Source organism: Mauremys reevesii, linkage group 1, assembly GCF_016161935.1.
Source record: "Mauremys reevesii isolate NIE-2019 linkage group 1, ASM1616193v1, whole genome shotgun sequence".
Taxonomy (NCBI): Eukaryota; Metazoa; Chordata; order Testudines; family Geoemydidae; genus Mauremys; species Mauremys reevesii.
The window spans coordinates 108,614,582-108,640,881 of record NC_052623.1 but is presented as its reverse complement, the minus strand read 5'-3'; the positions used below and the strand labels follow the sequence as shown (position 1 = coordinate 108,640,881).

General features: G+C 42.8%; 2 long non-coding RNA genes across 3 annotated transcripts in view; one reads left to right on the top strand and one right to left on the bottom strand.

Moving 5' to 3' along the window:
* The window catches only part of LOC120382839, a 91,382-nt gene that overhangs the window by 29,284 nt on the left and 35,798 nt on the right, over positions 1-26,300 (top strand). The gene's annotated exons all lie outside the window — the stretch shown is intronic.
* On the bottom strand, positions 20,737-22,942 carry LOC120382852. Its single transcript, XR_005588261.1, has 3 exons — positions 22,859-22,942; positions 20,950-21,135; positions 20,737-20,851 (listed from the first exon to the last, which is right to left on the bottom strand). It is a non-coding gene; the product is annotated as an uncharacterized LOC120382852 (long non-coding RNA).

Sequence of the window (26,300 nt, the reverse complement as noted above, 5' to 3'; positions counted from 1 at the left end):
GTGCACCCAGGGCTATGCTGCCACCCCAAGCGGCCCAGCAACAGGCTGGATCTGTTCCACCGGCCCAGCCGCCGATGCAGAGCAGGGCCCCCAAGCCAGTGGGGCCTGATTTGTCCTGGGGCCCGCACCGCCCTAGGGATGGACCCTGGCTCCTCTTCTCTCATGCAGATACCCAGACCTTCACAGAGGCCTCCACATGGTTTGGAGGAGGAGAATGTAAACAAGACCTCTTCTGTTAGTATGGATAGAAATCTGTGTGCAGGAGAACTTGATTTAGTCCATCAATTTAATGGGACTGTTCGCAGAGTATGGTATTACTCAACATGAGCAAAGGCTATACAATCTAGTCCAATGGAGTTGTGCAAATAGTTTCAATGAAATCAGAGTGTGTCTTCTGCTTTTCATTGTGTTTGTGAAATCTTTGTGAAATTTTTAGATAAATTATAAAGCTAAACATGAATCATTTCAGACAAAATAGATCCCTTTTTGAGAGAAATTTTCATTATGCAAACAATTAAATATAATGATTTCCACATGATTTTACAGCCAAATTACTACTTTTGTGAAAATTTCATGAAAATATTAAATTCAGGGAAAATGTAAATGTAAAATTTTTGCAAATATATTTTCCATAATTTTGTACTGTCCAGTTAGTAGTGGGGTCATGTATGAAAAACATAGGATTCTTTTCTGGGTGGCTGATGCATTAGTTTGTGGCTTGCCAGTTGGTACTTTACTGTTTTAATTGTTTCAGATCATGTGCCATCACAATTTGACTGATGTATACTTCAGTGACATAGTACAATGCTGCAAACGAGTCTGTACACAGTTTCCTCAAGACTTTACCTAGACAACATAGATTTCTGAGAACAGTCTATAATATACATTGAAGAAAACCCTCCTACTTCTAATGATTGTGTCTGAATTTCTTGACATTGACAATCTGTGACCTTCACAGGTACTTGTCTTAGCTTCCATCATGCTATTTCTGTTTGAGGAATCCTCCTCTAAAATGATAGGTCCTTTCTGAATGAGAAGTAATGGCAAATGTTTCACATTTGGAACAGGGAGTTGGTATTTTGTCATTTAGGCATGTCACATTGTTAAGATGCATAATGCAATGTGTCAAAATGATTCAATGCTGTCTCCACAACAAACATTTATTGTGATTTACAACACACTAGAGATGTGCAGCTATTTAAAAATAAAATCTTCAACCAATACCTACATTGCTTGCTAATGATTATATACACACATCTACAGCTCAACACATATTCTTCACATCTATTGGCTTTGCACTATAAAACCCTAAGTAGTTTGACTTGCATCCGACGAAGTGGGTGTTCACCCACGAAAGCTCATGCTGCAAAACACCTGTTAGTCTATAAGGTGCCACAGGATTCTTTGCTGCTTTTACAGATCCAGACTAACACGGCTAACCCTCTGATACTTAAGTAGTTTGGGATCTGCCTACTTAAGAGGCAGCTTTTCTCTCCATGCCATATGGCATAGTTGCAACAAGTACTCAAGCTGAAGTCCCTTCATAGGAGGGATCTGCTGGCAGACCATTGAGGGGCCCAGTTCAGCTGCCTTGCGTGGTTCAGTCATTTTTAGAAACAGTAAAACAACATTTTCCATGTTGGTTAGATTAATGGGCACTTCCATACTGTATGGCAGTATGCCAATTTCTTAGCTACATCCAGCCAACATCTAAAACATATCTAAAAACATTTATCAGTCCCTCTGGTATGATATTGTGACATTGTTTAAAGTTTGTACATTTCATTTTAACGGTTTCAAAAAATACCATAGTATTTTCTCAGATACCCTTCCTGACTAAAGCTTTATAAAATATGTGCATTTTTGCCTTTCGAGCATCAAGGAAAAAGAACTCGTACAAACAACCATAAATCTGTAATTTCCTAACTTTTCAATGCTTGACTTTGCAACCTAAATAATATTCTTTTAGCTTAGTTTGCGACACGCATACACACATACATTCAAGGGAAACGATTTAAAGGAAAAAACCAAGAGAAGTTATTTTTGCTCTTAAGTAATGAGCTGTTGTAATTTCCCTAAATTTAACTCTGAAAATCAGGAAAACACACTAAACAAAACCAGCCCCAAGCTAACAAAATAGAACACATCACAAGATGATCCTTGGTTTAATCTGAGGAGTATAATAGTGTACAGAGTTGAGTGAAAGCAGCAAAGAGTCCTGTGGCATCTTATAGACTAACAGACGGTTTGGAGCATGAGCTTTCGTGGGTGAATACCCACTTCGTCGGATGCAGAGTTGAGTCAATAATTGATTTTTTGGTTTGGGGGGGCCACATAGAAAATTAAAAAATAATAATAAAATAATTGGTTATGACCGAACTGAAACTGACATTTTTGTGGGTTTCTCACCAAAACAAGAAACCCTCCCCACCCCCCAAAAAAATAGTTTCAGAAACATGAAATATGACTGGCATGTAATGAATGAAACTGATGTGCAATAGCAGTCATGAAACTGTGAAGAATGTCAATTTCAGTCAGAATTTGCAGGGGCTCCCAGGGTCTGAGGCTCTGACGCAGCCCCTGGCCCCAGCGTACTCCACATGGACTCTGGGAGCCTATTCCAAGATCTCCAGTTGGGGCTCTCGGGATTTCCAGTCTCCCTCGTGCAGAGCCAGGAGCCAAGTCCCAGTTAGCATTGGGACTTCCAGGACTACCAGGCTCCCGGCTCCACAGCAGGGAGTGGAATCTGAGAACATAACATAAAAACATAAGAACGGCCATACTGGGTCAGACCAAAGGTCCATCTAGCCCAGTATCCTGCCTTCCGACAGTGGCCAATGCCAGGTGCTTCAGAGGGAATGAGCAGAACAGGTAATCATCAAGTGATCCATCCCCTTTTGCTCATTCCCAGCTTCTGGCAAACAGAGGCTAGGGACAACCATCCCTGCCTATCCTGGCTAATAGCCATTGATGGATCTATCCTGCATGAATTTATCTAATTTTTTTTAACCCTGTTATAGGCTTGGCCTTCATAACATCCTCTTGCAAGGAGTTCCACAGGTTGACTGTGTGCTGTATGAAGAAATACTACCTTATTTACTTTCTCCACACCAGTCATGATTTTATAGACCTCTATCACAGGGATAGGCAACCTTTGGCCCACGTCCCACCAGGGTAAACCCCTAGCAGGCCGGGCTGGTTTGTTTACCTGCTGCGTCCACAGGTTCCGTTGATCACAGCTTCCACTGGCCGCAGTTCGCAGTTCGCCGTTCTCTTTTCTAAGCTCAAAAGTCCCAGTCTTATTAATCTCTTCTCATATGAAAGCTGTTCCATACCCCTAATCATTTCTGTTGCCCTTTTCTGAACCTTTTCCAATTCCAATATATCTTTTTTGAGATGAGGCGATCACATCTGCCTGCAGTATTCAAGATGTGGGTGCACCATGGATTTATATAGAGGCAATTACGTCCATTACTTTGAATTTATCAACACTGAATTTCATCTGCCATTTTGCTGCCCAGTCACACAAGGCTTTCAAATTCTCAGCTGCATGGCAGTTGAGCCTGAAACCCCTGAGAACCCTGGCTCCAGTCTGGGTCCTAGAATCACCATGGTTCCCAGCCCTAGGGCAGATTGCATGGTGGAGCTGACCCTTGAAGCTCCAGCTGGGACTCAGGGTGTTGGCCGACTCTCTACTGTGTGTTCATTGACCCTGAAACACCAGCAGGTATCCATTGGATATTGGTGAAAGTTTTGTCACATCTGCAATAGCTTTGGCATAACATTTTGGTCCAGCAAATTAGCATTTTCCAAGGAAACTAAGGTTTGTTGACACCACCTTTGTACTCCTCCAATCCCAGACTGGCTAACTACCTAGTGTAAGCCAGAACTGCCTGGGGAGTTGTTCTATAGTTCATCAGCTGTCAATGGCCCAAAAAAAGGCTGTTTGACAGTTGGGGATTTCTATGGGGCAGGGGAGCATCGGCAGCATCTCCTTTCACCGTGTCATACCCCTGATTCTGCACAGAAGTGTGGGGTTGGCATAGCAGATGCTATAGTGGCTGTATGACACTGGAAGATTTCCCTAACAATGGAATGATCCTCCCAAGGCCAGTTATGCTTAAGAACCACAGATGTCAATGTTTTGTTTTGTATTGGTATTTTTTAAGCATTTTAAACTTGCTGATCAGACTATCTGTAGGGTTCTATACTATTTCAGTTTATGGAAAGCAGGATCAGGACATGTGTTTAACTTTATGATCGATTAATAACTTGTTAGAGCTGCTAACGAAGCTCGAACATATATTGAAATTAAAAATAATTTGAACAAGGCTCAACATATTTGTAAAATACATTGCATCATCTTAAAAACAGTTCAGTCAGGGAAACTATAAAGACTCCAGCAAGGAAAAAAGCTCAATGCATCTAGGATGTGCTATAGTAGTTTATTCAGCCTTCTTTTTGGAGTATGCTGTTTGAATGGTTAAAACATTGTATGGCTTTTATCTCCAAGGTCTCTGATCCTACTAATTGCACTGATATTTTTTAATATTATATTAATAACAATAGATCAGATCTTTTCTTCTCTTAGAAGTTTATAATATCAGATAAATTATTCCTTTCCATTAGCGTTTCACAAGCAAATGTAATTGTGCAATTTGCATAAAAGAGACAACATAGGACAGATGGTACTGCACTTTGCTCATTTATGGCCTGATCTACAGCCTGTTGAAGTAGATGGGAGTCTTTCCAAGATTTACAGGCAGAAAGCTAAAGCTAGAAAAATTGAAACGGGAAGTAAAGAGCAAATTGTAACAGTGAGGGTAATTAACCATTGGGATAGCTTAGCAAGCAATGTGATATATTCTCCATTACTTGATGTCTTTAAATGAAAACTAATCTCTTTCTGAAATTTATGTTCTATGTCCACCTCACATTATTGAGTTGGATGCAGAAGTAACACAACATCCCTGGATAGGCTGTTGGCAACAGGAATAGAAACCTGGGACCTCTGGACCTAAACGTATGAGCCGCTAACACCTGGGCTAAGACCTACCTCTGCTACCAAATGTCTGTAGCAGACTCAAATTTCCATATGTGGTCCAAATACTAGAGGAGGACAGAGAACCACATTGAGCAAACATGGGCTATACAGGAATCACTGGGTGAAACTCTATGGCCACTGTTATACAAAATGATCAGAATGGTCCTGTCCTGTCTTAAAAACTATTACCTTCAATAAGCTTTGGATGGATTTTGTCTCATTTTCATTAAACCCCTATCTGCTATTTTCAGTTGGCTGCTCTGCGGAAGTTTTTGTTGTTGTGTTTTGTGATATGAAGGGACAGGTGAGCTTATAGAATCATATAAATGTAGGGCTGGAAGAGACCTTGAGATGTCATTAAGTCCAGCCCCCTGCGCTGAGGCAGGACCAAGTAAACCTAGACCATCCCCAACAGGTATGCGTCCAATCTGTTCTTAAAAACCTCCAGGGACAGAATTCCAACACCTCCCTTAGAAGCCTATTGCAGAGCTTAACTACCTTTATAATTAGAAAGTTATTCCTAATATCTAACCTAAATCTCCCTTGCTACAGATTAAGCCCATTACTTCTTGTCCTACAAGGCTCACAAGAACACCCTCATCCATATTCCCCTGCATACACTCCCACCTATTTCTCTTTTGCCTTTTCTGCCTCCAGACTGTAGCTTGGCTTCGCTCCCATTGGGAAAAATGGGAGGCTGTGGCCATTTTGCAAAGGGCAGCCTGAACTTAATCCTGCAGAGGTTATACGGAAACAGTGACCATTTTAAGTAGGCTGCCTGTGACCTTAATCATAAAGAGACTAATGGGTGATGGTAGAACTATTGAAATAATGAAATTCTTAGTGAGTTATTTTGGAGATTATTTTTCAGCTTCTGGTAAAAGAAAAACATTCAGTTATAAAGAATGATGGAAACAAATTACCCTATTTCTTTTCTTTTAAAGAAATACATTGACAATAAGATATTAGAATGCCAGAATACTTTCAGCCAAAGACCAATTTTAAATACTTTCCGTTAAATGATACGTGAAACCAATCAGAAATGGCATGTAAAATTCAAAAGGCATAACAACAATACTTTTACAACTCTGGACAAGCTCCCTTTTGTGGACACTTATCAGGCTGCTGTTCTGGACCCAAACTTTTGTGTTCCACTTGCTCTTGGCTTGATGGAACTGACAGAGTTTAGGTATCATCTCTCTGACTCTGGGCTTTTAGGGTTACAGTTCAGGTGCAGATTCGGTGTCTGACACCCCTTTTCTCAGTGGGTACCCTATAGTCTAGGGATCAGCAACCTTTGACACACAGCCTGTCAGGGAAATCCGCTGGTGGGCCAGGACGGTTTGTTTACCTGCAGCATCTGCAGGTTCGGCCTATCGCAGCTCTCACTGCCCTTGGTTTGCTGTTCCAGGCCAAGGGGGCTGCAGGAAGTGTCAGCCAGCACATCCCTCAGACCACACCACTTCCCACAGCCCCCATTGGCCTGGAATGGCAAACTGCGGACAGTGGGAGCCGCGATTGGCCGAACCTGTGGACGCTGCAGGTAAACAAACTGTCTCAGCCCACCAGCGGATTTCCCTGACGGGCCACATGACAAAGGTTGCCAATACCTGCTATAGTCAAATTACCTAAGCCCAGTGCCATCTCCCCACTAGCTACTGCACACTCTCAGATTTCCCCCTAAGCTGTGGGCACTCTGGCTTACTGTTTCCTTCTTTGGGGACTACATGACAGTGTAGGCAAGTAACACACAGAGTCAGCAAAGGAATTTCTAAACTCACATGCAGTTTGCTCTGAGACAGCACGTGAGATATATCATTCTATAGAAAAACAAAACCTGCATCCAAATCCTGGCCCGTTTTCTCATCACTCCATGAGACCTTTGGCATTCCATAAGTGTCTTTTTCATGGGGTCCAGAATTCCTTATCTTTTCCTACTACACCTTTTCTGTTTCTGGTCATGGCTTGCGGCCTTTGGTCTCTTGCTGAAGCCAGTGCTTTTAATAAAGTTTCAGTCACCTTTGCCAGGTGACCACTTCAATTCCCTCCTTAGGTGGTCAGTTGCTTGGTTGATAGCCTAGCCTAAAGCATCCTGTACTAGCCTGCTTGGAAGAATGGCTTCCCTTGGGCATTAATCGCCTCATTGTTCTGCTACAGCAGGGTTATTCAGTCCTTAATGAACCTTAATGACTGTCCCATTAAGGAGTAGAGAGACAAGGTGGATGAGGTAATATCTTTTATTGGATCAACTTCTGCTGGTGAGATAGACAAGCTTTCAAGCTTACTCAGAGCTCTTCTTCAGGTCATCTTTGGGTGGCTCAGAAGTTTGTCTCTCTCACCAGCAGCAATTGGTTCAATAAAAGATATTACCTCACCCACGTTGTCTCTCTAATACCCTGGGATTGACACAACTACAACTACATTGCACACCATTAAGAAGACTCTCAGGTGCCAAGTCTCCTCCCCTTAACATAGGAGGCATAATGCAAGGATACAGTGAAATACAACCATAAGGGTATTGTAGACGGGTCGGACTCACCCCCGCGGCGCCTCCTGCTGGTGACTCCGGGAATTAGCTCTCTGCAGCGCTGAAGCGCCCTCTGCAGGCCAGTGATCCACCTGTCTTCAGGCCCCCCATGTCCCTCCCTGGACCCGGTGCCCTCTTACATGGGGTGCTGCCCCCTAGCAGTAACCCTTTTCTTTCAGGGTCTCCCCACCTCAGGGAACCCTCACCCTCTTTCCCCACCTTGCCTCAGTATTGGCTACTGCCAGTCATTTTCTAGCCCCACACCCTGGGGCAGACTGCAGTATCAGCCTACTCATCACAGGCAAGGAGGGTTTGGACCTGCTGCCTTGGCCTACCCCTGGGCTGCCCTCTGCAACCCCCAGTACCTTTTAGCCCTCTGCTAGGCCGCAACCTGGGGCTTTCCAGGCTGGAGCTCCCCAGCTCCTCTGCCTTTCCCCAGCCCTGCTCCACTCAGGTACCTGGTCTAGTTCCCTGCAGCCAGGCCCTTCTCTCTCTGACGGCAGAGAGAGACTGTCTTTCTCTGGCTTCCCTGGCCTTTTATAGGGGCCAGCTATCACTCAGTTTGGGGCGTGGCCTCACCTGCAGCCACTTCCCCAATCAGCCCAGCCTAAAGACTGTTTTCTTGAGCCTCGGCCCCTTCCCAGGGCTGTTTTTAACCCCTTCAGGGCCGGAGCAGGGGTCCACCCTGGTACAGGTATAAACACACAGAGCAGGGGTGCCAGAACAGGGGAGCCAAGGGGCCATGGCCCTTCCACTTTTGAAAGTGGATGGGCCTGGCCCATCTATTTTTTGCCATGGGCCAGGCCCCCTGCCCCTTCTCTGCCCCCTGAGGCCCCACCCCCAGGCCAGGCCAGAAGCTGGAGCCAGGAAGGGGTAAGAGGCACATGGGCAGCTATGGGAAGCTGCGGACCCACCACCTGCCCTGGGTGAGGGGCCCAGCGGGGGCGAGGATACGGGCTGGGGGTTGCTCTCGGTCCCCTCCACCCCAGGCAGGTGGAGTGACCTGGGATCCCGGCCCAGTTCCAGCTTCTGGCGCGGGTGGGGGTGGGTTTCTTTTAGGAATAATCCATTGTCGCTGATACAGCATGTTCATAAAATCAAACTGGAATTCATAAGTTCACATGGACAGGTTCCCAAACTGTCCCACCATTAATACATAAAGAAAAGCATGCATTTATCCCATTTTAACCAAGTTTCAGAACCCTCTCTAAGCTATACTGTCACAGCCAGCACTTCCACAATGAAATATGGAGGTTTGAATTGATGGGACTTAGGGGAACTAGTGGAAATTGTGTAGTTCTGATCTTTCCTTTTGTGCACCTAACATACAAATAACAAGGTCTATTTGTTTGCTGACCCTTAATTGCTATCTGAACAAAACCGTCAAATGACTTTGCAAATCTAAAATAACTGTTTGACATGTAAGCCAAGACTCCAGATTTCCAGTTACATGTTTTCTTTCTAGCTTTGGAGGTGCATCAGTCATCACACCTAAAATCACATTATTCAAATTATATTCTGGCACGCCTAATGCATCCTGTACTATCAGAACAGCCAACCTGACCTGTGACCCAGACAGTCTACCCAACTAAAATCCTTATTACTAATATTTCTGGGAAATAATCTTAGCACATATTAATTTTTTTAATTAAAAAAAAATGCTGAAGGTCTGTGCAGGCTATTTTGGAAAAACTCTGACTGAAGGTTTGATAATTTGAAGATAAGAAAGAAGCTTTCATGTTAATTATTTTTGAAGAGATGTTAACATTACTTTTTAAAAATAATCTTTTGCAATTTACAGATTGTAAATAGTTAAATTCTTGGCTGTCTTTTAAAATAATTCTAGCATTCTAAATCTATCAGTCCTGTGAAATACAGAGGGGGCAAGCATCTTGAAAGCTTCAGTGGCAAGAATTTACAAATGTTATTGCTAAGGTGAGGCACCTATGTCCATATTTGACACCTGCATCAAAGTGACCTGACTTTCAAAAGTGCTTAGCACATTCCAGCTTCCATTTAGGCATTGATACTTTAAAATGTTTGCTTGTATGTTTTATTTAGAAAATTGAATTAAATGCTCAGGTACAGTACTGTTAAATAAGATCCATTTATAGTAGCTGGTATTGTAAAGCTGATTTCTTTAAAATATGTATATATGTAACAAGCTTGTATGAATTGGTCCTTTCTGAAGAGTCTTAAATAAAAACTTAATAAAGTGATAATGTGAAACAAAGAATAAAAACATTGGGAGAGTAGGTCAGATGGCTAGTGATCATTCAAACTTCACAAGTCTCCAAGTGACTACACTGTACCTCCATTAGGGCCAGTCTACATTAGCTACACTGTACCGATGTAGCTATGCCACTGCAGCGCAGCTAATGCAGGCGCTCTATGCTGATGGGACACAGCTCTCCCGTCAGTGTTATTACTCCACCTCCCCGAGCAGCCGTAGCTATGTCACTGTCCATGCTGGCACTTAGATTGGTGTCACTTATGTTGCGCAGGGTGGCATTTCCATATGTCTGAGCGACTTAAGTGATATCAAAGTAAGCACTAGTGTGTACAGGTCCTTAGTGTCATCTTTGACTTGACTCTCTTTAGTTCCACACATATAACATCTCCGTTTTGCCACTTCCTGCCAAACCTCTGCCTTTCCTTTCTGTCCACACCTTCAATGCTTTTGTCTGGGCTCTTATCATTCCGTGTCTTGACTACTGCAACCTCTTCCTCACAGGTCTCATCTACTCACGTCCATCCAAAATGCTGCCAAAGCCACTTATCTGGCTCATTACTCTGGCCCTGTCAAGCCTCTCCACAGGCTTTACCCTCCCACCCTCTCACCTTTCACATCAAACACAAATTTTACCATTATTAAGACCTTTACCTTTAAGGTCCTTCACAACTCAGCCCTGCACAGCCTAGCTGCTCTAGTATTGTATCACCACATCGATCTTCGCTGTCACTGAGCCAGTTACCCTGAGCCATTGCAGTCAGTTTCTCCCTTAAAAAACCTTCACGCCTGTTATACCCTCCACAATGTGCACCCCCACCTACAGTCCTCCCCGCCTATCAGCCTCACTACAGGTCCCCCCCACACACACACTCACACTGCTACCCATGCACTCATCCACCACCCCTACCCAGACCCTCTGCTCTACACCCCCATCCATCTACAACCCCACCCAAACTCCCACCCTTCCAATGATTCCCCCACCAAGGCCCTGCACCTCTCTACACTCCCCACCTACTGATGTTCCACCCTGCCGTCCCACTGCAGCACCCCAAATGCTGCCCCCCACCCCCTGCACTGTCACAGCATGGCAGAGAGAGCATGCAAGAGACAGGATGAGACCCACCTCCATATTCTCCTGCACCCCCACAGGTAACTCCTCCCCTTTCCCCAGGTCCTGTATTACCACAGCACAGCTGAGGGGGGCACAAGAGACAGGGTAAAACCCTCCTGGAGTTCAATAGGGGGCTTTCATGTAGGGCTAACATGTTTCAGGTTCCCAAAAAGAAGACACTGCTGGAGGAGGGGAGGGGGAGCTGTAAGGGGAGTACAGTTGGGAGGTACTGGAGAGGTGTGTGTGTGTGTACTGTAGGGGGGTGCTGGAGGGGGATGCTGGAGGGGGTAACTGGGGACTCAGTGTCGCTCCCTGTCACAGTGGCAGGCTGGCACAGACTGATGATACAGACAGACAGTGCCTCCCTGCAGGCCCCATTCTCCAGTGCTGGGAGCCAGGGTGTGGGTGGGCAGGATCCAGGAGCTGCGAGGGACCAATCAGATATGGATGAAGGGGAGGGGTCAATCGGGAAATGGACCAATCAGGGCTCTTTCTGATCTGCAATGTCTGTTCCGCAAAAAACCTGGACATTGCCTCTTATTTGAAAAATCCTGATGGACAGAGAGTGAAGGATCAAAAAAGAGGAAACCAGATGTATGGTAACCCTACTTTCATGAACACTTGGATTCTGGTTCTTGTGAAACCAGCCAGCTTTGCAAGAAACTGAACATTGCTACTTTATTACATAGGAGAGGTAACTAGAAAGACATGTAGACCCAGGTTCATGTTTTAGGATTTTTGTTTTATGTTGTAACCAGTTGTTTCCATCACTTTCTCTCTCTTTCAGTTAAATGTTTATTCTTCCTTAAATAAACCCACTTTTGTTTTATTATAAGTGCTCACAAGTGTGGTGTGGTTCACAGGCTAGGTGGTTTAAAGTAAAACTGGTAAATTGGGGTACACTGCTTCTTTGGCTGCAAATGATCAGGAGTGTCTGGGAGTAGCTAGTGTTAGGGGCTGGATATCATAGGGGGGATGATTCAAGGAGGCTCAGGGATTGGGGTTCACCTCTTGTTAACATGCAAGAGGAAGTTAGGGCTGGTATAGCCCAGAGGAGCATGCTTGAGTGGCCGAAATACTGGTTAGGGAGCTAACATGCAGCTACCACAAGGAAAACTCCTTCTCACAGAGGCAGAGGGTAACAAGGTGACTCTCAGTACTGGGTACCCTAAGAGCCATCGCAACATCTATAAGGAAGTCAATTGTAGGCATCAACATCTTTGAGATGAAAACTGTTGTATTATTTGCTAACACTTATCTGGTTACCTGTGCAGTGAAGTAGCATAGCAGCATCCCCAGAAATAAAGTCACACGTTGCTAGCACAGAAGAGAGATACTGAATGATCCATTCCACTTCTTTTTTGCACTCAGCCACCTCTGCCTTCCTCCTGAGATATAACCTGTCACGTCCTTCCCCCCATTTCATAGAAATGGTTGTATTTACAAAATGGAGAAAAATAAATAGAAAAATGACCTATGTATAACAAAACAATACCGCTAAGGAATAAGGATAAAACTAGAGGGGGGTTTCCTGAACACATTGTTTCAGTTTTATTATACAGAAAAGGGGTATTTCCAAGGAGTTTGAAGATCACAAGTAGCACTCTAGCCAACTTCTACTATCATTTAACTTTGTCTAGCAGCTTTGTCTTGTTCTCTCTTTAGTAGCTAAAATTAAATTCCTGAGGCAAATCTCAAGCAGTCACACCCAGATTTAATTAACCTGGATTTTAGATTCTGAAAGTTCATGTTATAATAGCTAACACAACCTATCACATTTGGCAGATCCCAGGTTCTTCAAGGCAACACAAACACGAAAAAACACTCAATTGGTGTAAATTGATGTAGCTTCACTGATTTCAGCAGACCTATGCCAAGTTCCATCAGCCGAGGACATGGCCAATAGATTCAACATTAGCCCCCATGCATACATGCCAAGGACTAATCTTAAATTTGCAGGATGAAGGTATTGTGCAAAGTACATACCAGACACAGACACAATCGACCCTTCCCCTAGCTGTCTCATGGGAACCAAAAAAAAGTTAGAAGAATGAAACAACTGAGCTATCATTGCTGGGTCAAATACCAGTTTACAATTTTGCCCATAGAAAGTGTCTAAATGCCGCGAGATATTCACTGTGAGCAGTCACTCAAAATTCCTGTTTGAGTAGCATTTTATTTAATAAATACATGCTTGGTGGTGGGGCTGAAGATGAAGGGGAGGTACTGAACAACCCTTTGGTACTTCCACTGTATTTAAAGGCTAATGAAACAGATTGCTGTATGGACATTGATCTTGAAGAGAGTCTGTTTGGGAGCCAAAATATTATTAACCTTCCCTGTATGAATTTTTGTAAGTGCACATTACTCTATTAAGCTTTTGGGAAACTGAGATGACGTGAATTTATTTTGCAAAAAAATGAGTGCATTTAGTGAACTACTGTTCTCATACTGGAAAAATAAAAATAAAATGCCCATTGCCTTCAGAAATTCAGGTCAGATGGTCAGTACCTGAATTAATTATTTGATTATGACTGATTGGGGTTAGACCAAATATTTGCTCATTAGCATTCAGCACCACTGGTATACTGTATTTTGCATACTACAGCATAGCATGCCCTTTTTAATTTAACTCTGACTCCTTTTTGGGTTACACCACATTGTTCTGCATGACTGGGAAATGAAATTAGAAATGGGGAAAGGAAGGTTCAGAGAATAGTAGCAGACATGACTTTATACAAAAATGCACGTTTCACAAATTTTCCTACCAATTGGCACAATCCTGTAAGGAGCCCGCACACACAGCTTTGAAGTCAATGGGAGGGTTTTGTACAGAAATATTTACAGGATCAGGTCCTAAGTTTGCAAAAATCCTTCAGAATCAGTGTTCATTGTTTAAGCAATCATGTAAATTGCAAAATAATACCACTGCTCTCTTTTTTTTCCTTCCACTTCTGTAACATTTTTCACCCAAGACACTTAAAGGGCTTTCCAAATTTACACTAAATTAAGCTTTATGAGATCACAGTTAAGTAGGTATTATCATTACAGCCCTGTATCCCATATGGTAGGGACACTGGATTTATGTGGTATTGTCCCAAAACTCTCTTCCTGCAATGCATATTTATGAGAGCTGTAGAAATAACCAGAAATAATACATAGGTACACTGACTACAGGGAGGGGGAGGGGTGCAAATGGGTGCTGAGCATCTTCTGAAACTAAGCCTATTTATTGTGAGGGCTACATATAGATGAAGGTGCCTAACTTTAGGCACTCAAGTTTTAACACTTTGGCCTAAGTCACTTACAGAAAGCATAATCCAAAATAAATCCCCTTAAAAACTATAGTAAGAAAATGATTATTTTCCTAAATATCTTGGTAATAGTTTGTTACATGATATAAGCTATCACACGTGCCTGGAGATCAGTTTCTCATTCCTTGTATTTACTCTGGCAGTAGAGTGACCAGATAGAAAGTGTGAAAAATCGGGACGGGAGTGGGGGGGTAATAGATGTTTATATAAGAAAAAGCCCCAAATATCGGGACTATCCCTATAAAATCGGGACATCTGGTCACCCCGTCTGGCAGTGAAATATGATCTATTTTCATACAGGTTTCATGTGAACTGTGTGAAGGACTACATTTATAACTATGTGTTTTCAAAGGTTAAACAGAAATTAATCTGGACTGTGTGACAAAGTTCCTCCTCTGCCTTGGTGGGTCCTGCACTTTCTGGCAGATTTGCTCGCTTCAGAGGTTCACAGCAGCCCTCAGTTTAGTCGCTTTTGCTAGAGGCTCAAGCCTGCTGTTCACTCAGCTAACCTCATCATTGACTGACCTGGGGGGGGGGGGGGGTGTGGAGAACAATCTCTGCAGTCTCTGTTGTCCCACCTAGTGGCCAACCAGATCCAGGCCAGATCCCTTTCCAAATTAGACCTTTTCCTCTGGTGTGTCTCACAGACCAGGTCAACTCCTCCTGTGTCAGAGAGGGAGTTGGGGGGATGGAGGGAACCCGGGTCCGCCCCCTATGCGGGTTCCAGCCCAGGGCCCTGTGGATAGCAGCTGTCTACAATGTCTCCTGTATCAGATGTGTGACAGCTACAACTCTCTGGGCTACTTCCCCATGGCCTCCCACCAGCACCTTCTTTATACTCACCACAGGACCTTCCTCCTGAAGCCTGATAACGCTTGTACTCCTCAGTCCTCCAGCAGCACACCTTCTCACTCCCTGCTCCTTGCACATCCCCCACTAACTGATGGGAAGTTCTTTTTAAACCAGGTGTCCTGATTAGCCTGCCTACCATAATTGATTCTAATAAATTCTTAATTGGCTCCAGGTGTCTTAATTAGTGTGCCTGTCTTAATTGGTTCTAGCAGGTTCCTGATTGCTCTAAGACAGCCCCTGGCTTTGGTCACTCAGGGAACAGAAAGTTATTCATTCAGTGGCCAATATATTTGTCTTCTACCAGACTCCTGCACCCAACTGGTCTGGGCCTGTCACAACTGTTAAGTTCTTAAAAGTGCTGGCTGTGACATACTCCATATTTTAACTGCAACTTTTCAAAGCAGAAATAAAATGTTTGTAGAGTGCCACATAGACTTGTGTACAGTATGCATCAGAAAGAATGTAGTCTCTCTTTTTTTAACCTTTTGTACTCTAGTTATTTAGTGTGGCTTTTGTTGTCTGATATAATTTAATGAATCACATGAACTTTGGCACAAAACAGCATGCACTGACTGAAATATCACACTTTCCTCTGTCCATGGCAAGTACATACTCTGTAGCAAATGACATGCTAATAGGTAGACAGGTTTACTTGCATCTATTAAAATTCCCAAACACAAAAGTCAACTAATTAACGTAGAGTTAAGATTGCTCAAATATCTGCACATAGCACCACAAATACAACCCTGAACCCTCATCCAAACCCCAATAAAATAACAATTTGAGGCACACCCAACACAATACCATTCTCCAACCATTAATTATCATAGTGAAACAATCACTCCAATGCTAATTGTTATTCTAATACACACATTTTAATTCAACAAAGCCATCATGCTCAGTGCATAAAAAGAACTAAAAATCACATGGCACATCCTTACTTCACCCTTCTACCACCACATTATTTAATAACAACAAATATAATCTTAAAATAACAATCTTAATATTTGTATAAAAGGGTATACTGTCTCTTTAAGTCTGATGAGGTAAGCTTCTGCAGCCCGCATTAGCCTTTCCAAGATTTTATTCAGGGGATATGTACATTGGAAAGAGGATGCAGTTGCTGAGGAAGAATAGGCACATGGTATAGACTCATTACTAGATGGAGATGGTATAATTGTTAATCATGGTGCAGAAAAGGCAGAAGTGTTCAATACATATTTCTGTTCTGTATTTACAAAGAAGCAGGATGATGTACTCATGTACTTTCCAGTCCATTAGTAGCCAAGGAGGATGTTAAACAACATCTACTATGAATCAAAATATTTAAATCAGCAGACTGGAGAACTTGCATCCAAGAGTCCTGAAAGAGCTGTCTGAGGAGGGCTAGAGAAGGTTCCATGTTTCAGAACACAAGCTCCAGACTGAAAGGCCAGGAGAGGACCTTGCCTCACCCAGGGGTGAAGACACAGTAAGGGGACCCTTTGTGTAAGCTGGCCAGCATTCACAGCGCTAAAGCATTCCTCTCTGGACTCATCCCAGAATGCCAGCTGACTGGGAAGATGCCAGGGAGTGAGCTGGGGGTGGGAAGAGTTGTGAGGATTGGAGGTGGGGAATCTGTTATTGTTCTAGTATTTGTTAATTAACCTTAAACCTTTCACAGGTCCTATTTTCCAGCTCCCAGTAAAGTCCCCCTTTGTTATATTGTTACTTTTGGGGTTTGTCATTCTTTTGCTGGAGTTTGTATCGATGTACTTTATTGTTACGTGCATACTGGGTTTTATTCTTCTTTCCCGTTAATAGTATTTTTCATTTTCCCAAGGAATAGAATCCCTTTTGTGTCAGGTATAGTTAGGAGTCACATGAGGTGGAGGCACCATGTGTCAGAAAAAGAACTCAGGACCCAACCCATGTGAAGAGAGGAGAGAAGCCACTCCAAGTAGCAAGCACTAGGCTGGCAGCTAGAGACACACCTCAAAGTAGGGGCTATAGATATAGATATAAAATATCCATTAACCAGCAATTTCATAATAACAACTTCATAACATCAGCCAGATTCCGCAAACAGTCACATAGTCTGATGTCAATCCCTGGCAAAGTATTGGAAAAGCTGATATGGGATTTAGGTAATAAAGAATTAATGATAGGAGTTTAATTTATGCAAGCCATACCTACAGAATAGGGGACTCTATCCTGGAAACCAGTCACTCTGAAAAGGACATAAGGATCATAGTGGACAAGCAACTGACCCTGAGCTCTCAGTGCAATACTGTTGGCAAAAAGGGCTAATATTTTCCTTGGATGTATAAATAAGGGAGTAGTGAGTAGGAATAGAGCAGTGACTTTACTTTGTACATGGCATAGGTGAGACCAGTACTGGAATAGTGCATCCAGTTCTAGTGTCAATATTTTAAGGATGTTGAAAAACTGGAGAGGATGCCAAAAACAGACATCAAGTTATTGCCTTACAGTGAGAGCCTTCAAGAACTCAGCACTAAAAAGAAGATTGAGAAGTGACTTGATTACAGTTTAAAAGTTTGTGCATGGGTAGAAAATACTATGTTCTAAAGGACTCTTTAATCTACTGGAGAAAGACATAGCAAGAACCAGTGGTTGGATGCTGAAGCCAGACAAATTCAAAATAGAAATAAGGCGTATTTTGTAACACTCCACAAAGGGAAGTGGTAGATATTCCATCACTTGATATCTTCAAATCAACACTGGATGCCTTTTTAGAAGAGATACTTTTAGCCAAACACAAGTTATTGGCCTCAATACATCCATAACTAGATGAAATTTAATGGCTGGTGATATACAGGATGTCAGACTAGATGATCTAGTACTCCCTTCTGGCCTTAAACTATGAATCTATGAAAGGGGAAGAAATCTCTGAATGGCAGCACCAGGCTGCTGATGGTGTTCACAACCAGTGACCAGATTTCCAAAAGCACAGTGGGATGGAACACTCTGCAAACTTTATCGGTGATGATTTAATGTTTACTTCCAGGTCATTAATAAAAATGTTAAATTGCATAGGACCAAGAACTGATGGTCATGGGACCACACTGGAAACACACCTGCTCAATGACAATTCCCCATTTACAATTACATTTTGAGATCTATCAGTTAGCCAGTTTTTAATCCATTTAATGTAAGGCAGGTTAATTTTATATCATTCTAGTTTTTTAAATATATCATATGGTACCATTCAAATATCTTACAGAAGTCCAAGTATATTATATTAACACTATTATCTGTATCAACCAAACTTGTAATCTCATAAAAAAGATATCAAGTTAGTTTGACAGGCTCTATTTTCCATAAACCCATATTTATTTGCATTAATTACATTACCCTCCTTTAATTCTTTATTAAAAGATTCCTGTATCAGCTGCTCAATTACCTTGCCAGGGATCAATGTCAGATTGAAAAGTCTATAATAATCAGGTCATCCCATTTACTCTTTTTAATATGATTGGTTCACCTAGTTCCCAGTTTCCCTAGTTATGCTCCCTAGCCAACTACCCTTCTGAGACGCACAGCAAATATTCATCCATTCTCAATCCCAGACAGGCACCTCCTGCTTCACCTCCCATCCATTGTCCCACATACAGTTTTCATCTTGTAAACTATGGCTCTGATTCAGCAAAGTACTACAGTATATGCTTAATGTGAGCCACGTGAGTAGTCCCATTAAACCCAATTGTAGTCCCAATGAAGGGCTAAAGGAAGCCTGAAATCACAGAGACTTCTCAAATGCTTAAAGCTAACTGCATGGTTAAGGGCTTTGCTAGACTGGGACCTATCTGTATACATTTTTATATGCATTCCATTTTATAAAATGTCTGGCTAAACATGTTATTTCCCAACAATTTGTTACAACTTTGCTGTTAGCTGCATATCTCTTTTCCCTTGACATCTCTCTTGGGAAAAGACTATAAAGTTAAACTTGAGATAATGATAAAAGCCAATCTTTCAGAATCTTCCTGTTATAGTCATTTCCAAAGCAAGCATATTAAGTCAGAGATATTAAGAGAAGTGTTATACAAAACGGTGTTGCTATATACCATGTAAGTGAATTTGGGTCTTATCTCAAATATCAAGAGAGATAATTTAGGACTAAATAAAATGAAGTAAATCAGTTATTGAGCCCTAAGGCGCCCTCAGATAGTAAGAGTAATAAATCAGATCGATAACCTAAAACAGTCACTGATTCTTCCTCCTAATTAAATAAGATCAGAACTGAGCCATCATTCCAGCAGAAAAGCAAAATGTAATTAGCTTATCTAGCAGTGTCATTTAGTGAATCAAAAGCTTTTGAAAGCTCAATGAATCTTGCCCTTATCATCTCATTACCTTGCATTGCTAACAAGATATCATTAAGCAACTTCACAAGAGCAATTCAGCAACACTGACACAGTTAAAGGGACATGCATATGACGAAGTGGGTATTCACACACGAAAGCTCATGCTCCAATACGTCTGTTAGCCTATAAGGTGCCACAGGACTCTTTGCTGCTTTTACAGATCCAGACTAACATGGCTACCCCTCTGATACTTGACAGTTAAAGGGAAATTGCTAGATATTTTTAAAATTCAGGTTTTGTTTATATTTCCATCAACAGAAATGCCTCAAATCCTTTTAAAGAATGATTTTCAAAACAGATTTTGCCCTTTCATGTCAAGTTATTTCCATATTTGTTTCTACTACTGTAAAGACTAAGGGTATGTCTACGCTGGCAAAATTACAGCTCTGGCAGTTACAGCACCGCTCAGGGAGCGCTGAAGGGAAACCGCTGTTGTGTAGTCACACTGTCAGCTGCCTGTACAACAGCATGTTCACACTTGCAGCGGTATTTGGAGTGGTGGACTCTTGGCAGCTATCCCACAGAGCATTTCTTCCTCTTCTGCCGCTAAGAGTTGTGGGAAGGCCTGAGAGATGGTAGCTATGGTGACAAGAGAAGTTCTCTCACCAACTTAGTGCTGTCTACATTGAGGGTTATGTTGGTATAACTACGTCGCTCAGGGGTGTGGATTTTTCACACCCCTGTGCAACATACTATATATAGCAACATGCCGATATAGCTCTGTAGTGTAGACATGGGCACAGCAACCAAAAGGAGTTTATTAACTTTTTAAAATGAAAGCTGAGATTCAGATGACATTGCATAATTCTGGCAGCTGGGGCTCTGGTCTATTGGCACAGATCTATTGCACTCATGACATAATCTGGTCCTGGCCAAGATTGTATCCAAACCCTACCGAGCAGGAACCAAACATGAGGAAATAATGGTCCTAGCCTGGGACTGTGTTCAATTCCTAGCTGTCACAAAATTCCTGTGTGACTTTGGGCAAGTCACTTAGAGCCAGATTTTTAAAGGTATTTAGGCACCTCACAAATCTGGCCCTTTGTGTATCTGTCTCAGTTCCCCATCTCCAAAATGGGAATAATAAGGCTTCCCTCTCACAGCTGTATTATGAGGGACAATATTTATAAAGATTCTGAAGTAACTGTGGCTATGTGATAGACGAGCACAGGAGGTTATGTACAATCATTTTTTGAATATTGACACCATCTACTGAGTGGCATCACATTTTGGCAACTCAAGTGGGCATAATTCAGCATATGGACAAAGCTTGGGAGAAATGAACGCCACTATTTATTTTCCATTTTGAGTCCTGGCTCTGAGAGACGGGGAAGCAGAACTTCAAGGATCTGTCTGCATAGTCCCTTAAAACAATGCTCCTCAATCCTGATAGCTGAGGTCTGCTGTGAGTGGGGAGAAGAAAAGAAGGGTGAAGCCCTGGTTCCACTGGCCTCCTGAACCTTAGAAACGCTAGGTTCCTCTTCCAGCCCCAGCCACTTACCAGTCTGAGAGACCACACCGGCCTTAGACAAGATTGTAGGATATGATGGTTCGTGGGATGATTTTTCACTCATTTTTGTGGGTCGTGTCCCAATACTGGTTGAGAAGCAGTGGACTAGCAAATAGGCATTTGTTACAGCTAAAATTAAAATGCTAATTTGGGGGCTACGAATCCATGATTGGATATCTGTAGGAATTTTAATGGAGGAAATTAGGGAAGTTAAAGTACATTTTTTTAAAAATCACTGCTCATATGGATAAAATGAATGCAATTTTTTTCATACCCATTTTTCCTATTCTTACTACAAAAATATAATAACAGGTGATTAATATAGTGAGTGACTTTGGGGCCCAAATATTCAAAACATTTTTGGATATGTGATTTTGTGCATATAATCACTTGCACTCCCATGTTATAGAAATAACAGGTGAAAGCCCATTCTACTAGGAGGAATTGAGCATAAAATGGGATTTGCACATAAAAATTTGACCATTTGCATGTGCAACTGGTAATGCATCTAGATAGATAAATGGAAATGTAAGTTATTTCAGTTGGAAAAATAAGAGAGCGACTGGATTGAGGACCCTTTAAAAATTGGCCCTTTAAATGTGCATCTTCCCATTGACAAAATAGACCATAAAGGCTTGTATCAATAATCTACTGATTAAAGCTCACTGTATATACTCTAACACGATAGACCACAGCAGCCCCAGAGGAAGCATAATGATCAATTGTGGCAATAATCCACAAATTAAAGGTCCCTAATGGTATGCACTGACTTGATAGACTGCAACGGCTTTGATAGAGCCTTGCATTCTATCATATCAATGATCCATGGATTGAGGGCTCACATTTATATAGTACACTGTAATGGGTTTGAGGGAGCCATTAGGGTCTATCATGTCACTGATCCATGACTAATGGGAGTTGTTTGAGGAGTATCATTTGTCCACGCTGCAGTGCTTTAAGGCTGCAGCAAAGTTGGCTAAAGCTTAGTAAATGTTTATGTACCTCAGGCAGTACCTTATGCACTTTTATTTACACATGGAGGAAATATAATATTGAAATCCTACTAAGGCCAAAGGAATAAATATAGCTTTAAGGGGCAAATAATGCTTTCTTCCCCCTCCTTGCCTGGCACCAGATTCTGACATTCTTCCTCGTGTTGAATAGTAACTTAATCCCTGAGTGATTCCCCTGGAGTTAATAGGGCCACTCATGGAGTAACACATGCTAAGCAGCATGAGTAACGTTACCAGAATCGTGCCTCTTCCTAAGCATAGTGGAGGCAGTGTCAGGAACAGTGGTGGGAGCTTATGCAGGGCATCTTCATCAAGCTGCGCTATGTTGTGTCATAGGGGATTCACTTCATCCCAATGTATATGGAAGATTAGGGGCAGATCAAGAGATGGGAAGGATCAGGGTCTGTATGATTCAGCTGATCCACCACTGTAGCCCTTCACGGGCTACTACAGCTTTATGGTCATGGTTTAAAAAAGCATTAGAATTGATGGAAGGCTGTCCATTGCCTGCAGTGGATTTTGGCTCAAGCTGAAGGTTGTAATAGTAGCTGCAGAGCAACTCGCCTTTGCTCCACAGTCAGGAGTGATCATGTATCTATTCCTAGCTGTGGTGGAGCTCCTCAGCAGATAACCCATCCATATTTGGCTGTTCCCAGGCTTTAGGATTTGGCCCAATGACAGTGCCTCATATACGATCATGAAATTGTTGTCTTTTTTCCCCTTTCTATTTAAACATCATAAAATATCATAAAAATACAGCAGCATAAAATATTATCCAAGTTGTGACTTAATCCCATGCAAAAGCTAAGAAATTCAGAGTTAATTAAGGAATGTCTTAGAGGTAAAAGATTTCCAATAGAGCATATTTAAAAGGGTATTCTCTTCACCGTTGGTATGTCCTTAGCAGTTCTCTCCATCAAAGCTATTTGTGTTGGAATAATTTTCCTTCATTGCCCACCCTCTTTGCAAAGTGATCCTGAAGTAAAATCACAACACTAAACTTGTATTATTATAGTTGTTTCCATGGCAAAGGCTGTGAAGTCATAAATACAGGATTGTGAATTCACTGTACAATCAATCTGAAATGCTGGGTAATGAGGGAGAACAGTTCTATTCAGACACAGATATCTACAGCAGTATAAAACACACTGAAGAATACTTTTACAAGCAAGGAAAATTACTTTTTGTCGAGATAGTCTCTTTTCAAGGAAACCTAATTGATATCTATAACATCAGAACAGCTGAAAGTTCAACTACCCTTGGAAAAGATATTGATTGTACAGGTTACTACTACTAAGATGAAGTTTCCTTCCACATTCAGGAATTATGCCTGCACACACTTGAGTGAGATACATACTAAGTGCAAGTTAAAAAGTGATAAACAGGACAGAGAGCTCAAGGTAACTAGATCCTGCATTGACAAGAACAGCTGTGTAGCCACCAAGTTACTTCTGCCGTGTAGCAAAGGTCTCAGATGAGAACGAGTAGCTAAGTGTCTCCTCAGTATGATTAGTAGAATACTTAACTCAATGTCTTCTCAGAACTACTTATCCTACATCTCTGCTCCATTTTCACCCTGTGTATTAATATCTCTATTGTGCTACTGCCTAGATGCCAAACAGCTTGGGCTCCTATTGTATGAGATGGGGTATTGTACAGACATATAACCCTTCTGCCGCTAGTTGATGGAAGCAAAAGATGCCAGGTTCAATTTTCCAGGGGTTTGCTTAAACAGTAAACACCAGCTCAAGCCCCCACCCAGAAACCTGGGAAACTATATTTGCCACCCTGGGTGCCCTTACATAAGAACAGCCATTCTGGGTCAGACCAAAGGTCCATCTAGCCCAGTATGCTGTCTTCTGACAGTGGCCAAAGCCACCTGACTCAGAGGGAATGAACAGAACAGGTAATCAGCAAGTGATCCATCCCTTTTCATCCATTCTCAGCTTTTGGCAAACAGAGGCTAGGGACACTACTCCTGCCCATCCTGGATAATAGCCATTGATGGACCTATCCTCCATCTAGTTCTTTATTGAGCCTGTGACGAAGTGGGAATGTTCTTAATCTTTTCTTTGACTACTGTGTGGGTGCCTCACTTTCCCCTATGCATTTCTTGGGTATCTAGGTGGGAGGATCAGGGTGTATGATTTTTGCAGAGCCCAAGAGGGCCCCTGTGATACTGTCTGCACAGAGAATGGCTGGCACTCTGTCTCCTGGCAACTAATGGCCTGGGCCCCTCCTCTGCAAAGATGCCAACTGAAGGTGTTGGAGAACAAAGAGATCAGGTGACTTTCTGGCCCAGGAAAGAGACAAAGGCCAGAGAGAAGGGGCTGGAGGGCCTCAGTTTGGAACTGGCTGGAAAAATGGAGGGGAGCCCAGACAGGGCTCTGACCTCCCTGGGGCCCACAAGATGGACCTAACTGAGGGGGTCCTGTTGTCTGTACCTGCAAGACCTGTCTTGGATGGTGTTCCTGTTGTCTAAATAAACATTCTGTTTTACTGGCTGGCTGAGAGTCATGGTGAATGGCAGGAAGCTTTGTTTCCCCCAAACTCCGTGACAGAGCCCTGTTATAGTCTTGGTCTTCACAAAATCCTCTGGCAAAGAGTTCCACAGCTTGACTGTGCGTTGTGTGGAGAAATATTTCCTTATGTTTGTTTTAAACCCGCTGCCTATTACTTTCATTTGGTGATCCCCTAGTTCTTGTGTTATAAGAAGGAATAAATAACACTTCTTTATTTACTTTCTCAACACCAATCATGATTTTACAGACCTCTATCATATCCCTCCTTAGTCATCTCTTTTCTAAGATCAAAAATCCCAGTCTTATTAATCTCTCCTCATACAAAAGCTGTTTCTGTTGCCCTTTTCTGAACCTTTTCCAATTCCAATATATCTTTTTTGAGATGAGGTGACCACATCTGCCTGCGGTATTCAATATGTGGGTGTTCCATGGGTTTATATAGAGACAATATGATATTTTCTGTCTTATTATCTATCCCTTTCTTAATGATTCCCAACATTCTGTTCGCTTTTTTGACTGCCGCTGCACATTGAGTGGATGTTTTCAAAGAACTATCCACGACTATCCAGATCTCTTTCTTGAGTGGTAACAGCTAATTTAGACCCATAATTTTACATGTATACTTGGGATTATGTTTTCCAGTGTGCATTACTTTGCATTTATCAACATTGAATTTCATCTGCCATTTTGTTGCCCAGTCACTCAGTTTTGTGAGATCCCTTTGTAGCTCTTCATAGTTTGCTTTGGACTTAACTGTCTTGAGTAGTTTTCTATCATCTTCAAATTGCCCTTGATGAGTGCTATCAGTACTCTACCACCTGATCAAGCTAAAATTTCAGCTTTAATTACTGGGTAGGGATGCCCACACCAAAATACTTTGGTTAGGCTGTTATCTTCTGTGTGGCTTGAGCCCAAGCTGCCTCAGCTCTACCCTAGCCTCCACTGCTCTGCCCCATCCATCACCTCCTTGCCATCACCACTGTGCTGTGCTCCATTGCCTGAAAGCTGCCACCACCTCTCTGTACTGTCTGTTACCTCAAAGCTTCCCTCAACTTTCTACAAGGAGAGTTCTGCAAGGGTGCAGCTGGTTGGGTCTCAGTGAGGTGTGGTCCAGAAGTGGGAGGCTCGGTGGGATGGTCTAGGTGCAGGGGGAGAGGTAGGTTTAGTGGGGTGGAGGTTCAAGGGTGGGGGCTCAGGAGGAATTGGTGGTAGTGCAGGGGGTCAGGCTCTTGGAGGGGAGGGATTTCTGATGCATGGGGTTGGGCAGATGGGTGGGGAAGCTCCCCTACAGTGACCCCTCCCAGTGGCTGGGAAGTGATGGGGACAGGAAGTGGGGGAGTGCAGAGCTTCCTGCAGCTGGGGTAGATTCACAGAGGTGGGTCTGACCTGGCCCTGGCCCCAGGAACAGCCCATGCAGGGGAAGAGGAAGTCCCCCTTCCTGTTTCCCTCCCCCCAGCTCAGCCAGGACTAGCAGCTGGAGCATGGCACACAGTAGAAGCCATGAACTGGGATGTCCCCAGCCCTGCTCTTCCCTGGCTCTGGGCACACCATGACAGTAAGCCAGAGGGACAGAGAGAGCCCAGCCATGCCCCCCAAGGTATTGAATTACATTTGCCCTCGCTGCTCCTGTCACCCAATCCAGATGCACCCTCTTGTTGTCATCAGCTGCCCCAGAAGGACGTGTGAATCAATTTTTCTGTGGGGAAAGAGTAAAATCTGTGGGAGAATATTAGTTGTGAGCTTGTGCAGTGGCAAAGAATTCCCCCATGAGTAGTTATAGTAATCTAGGAGTTCACATTTGTTACTG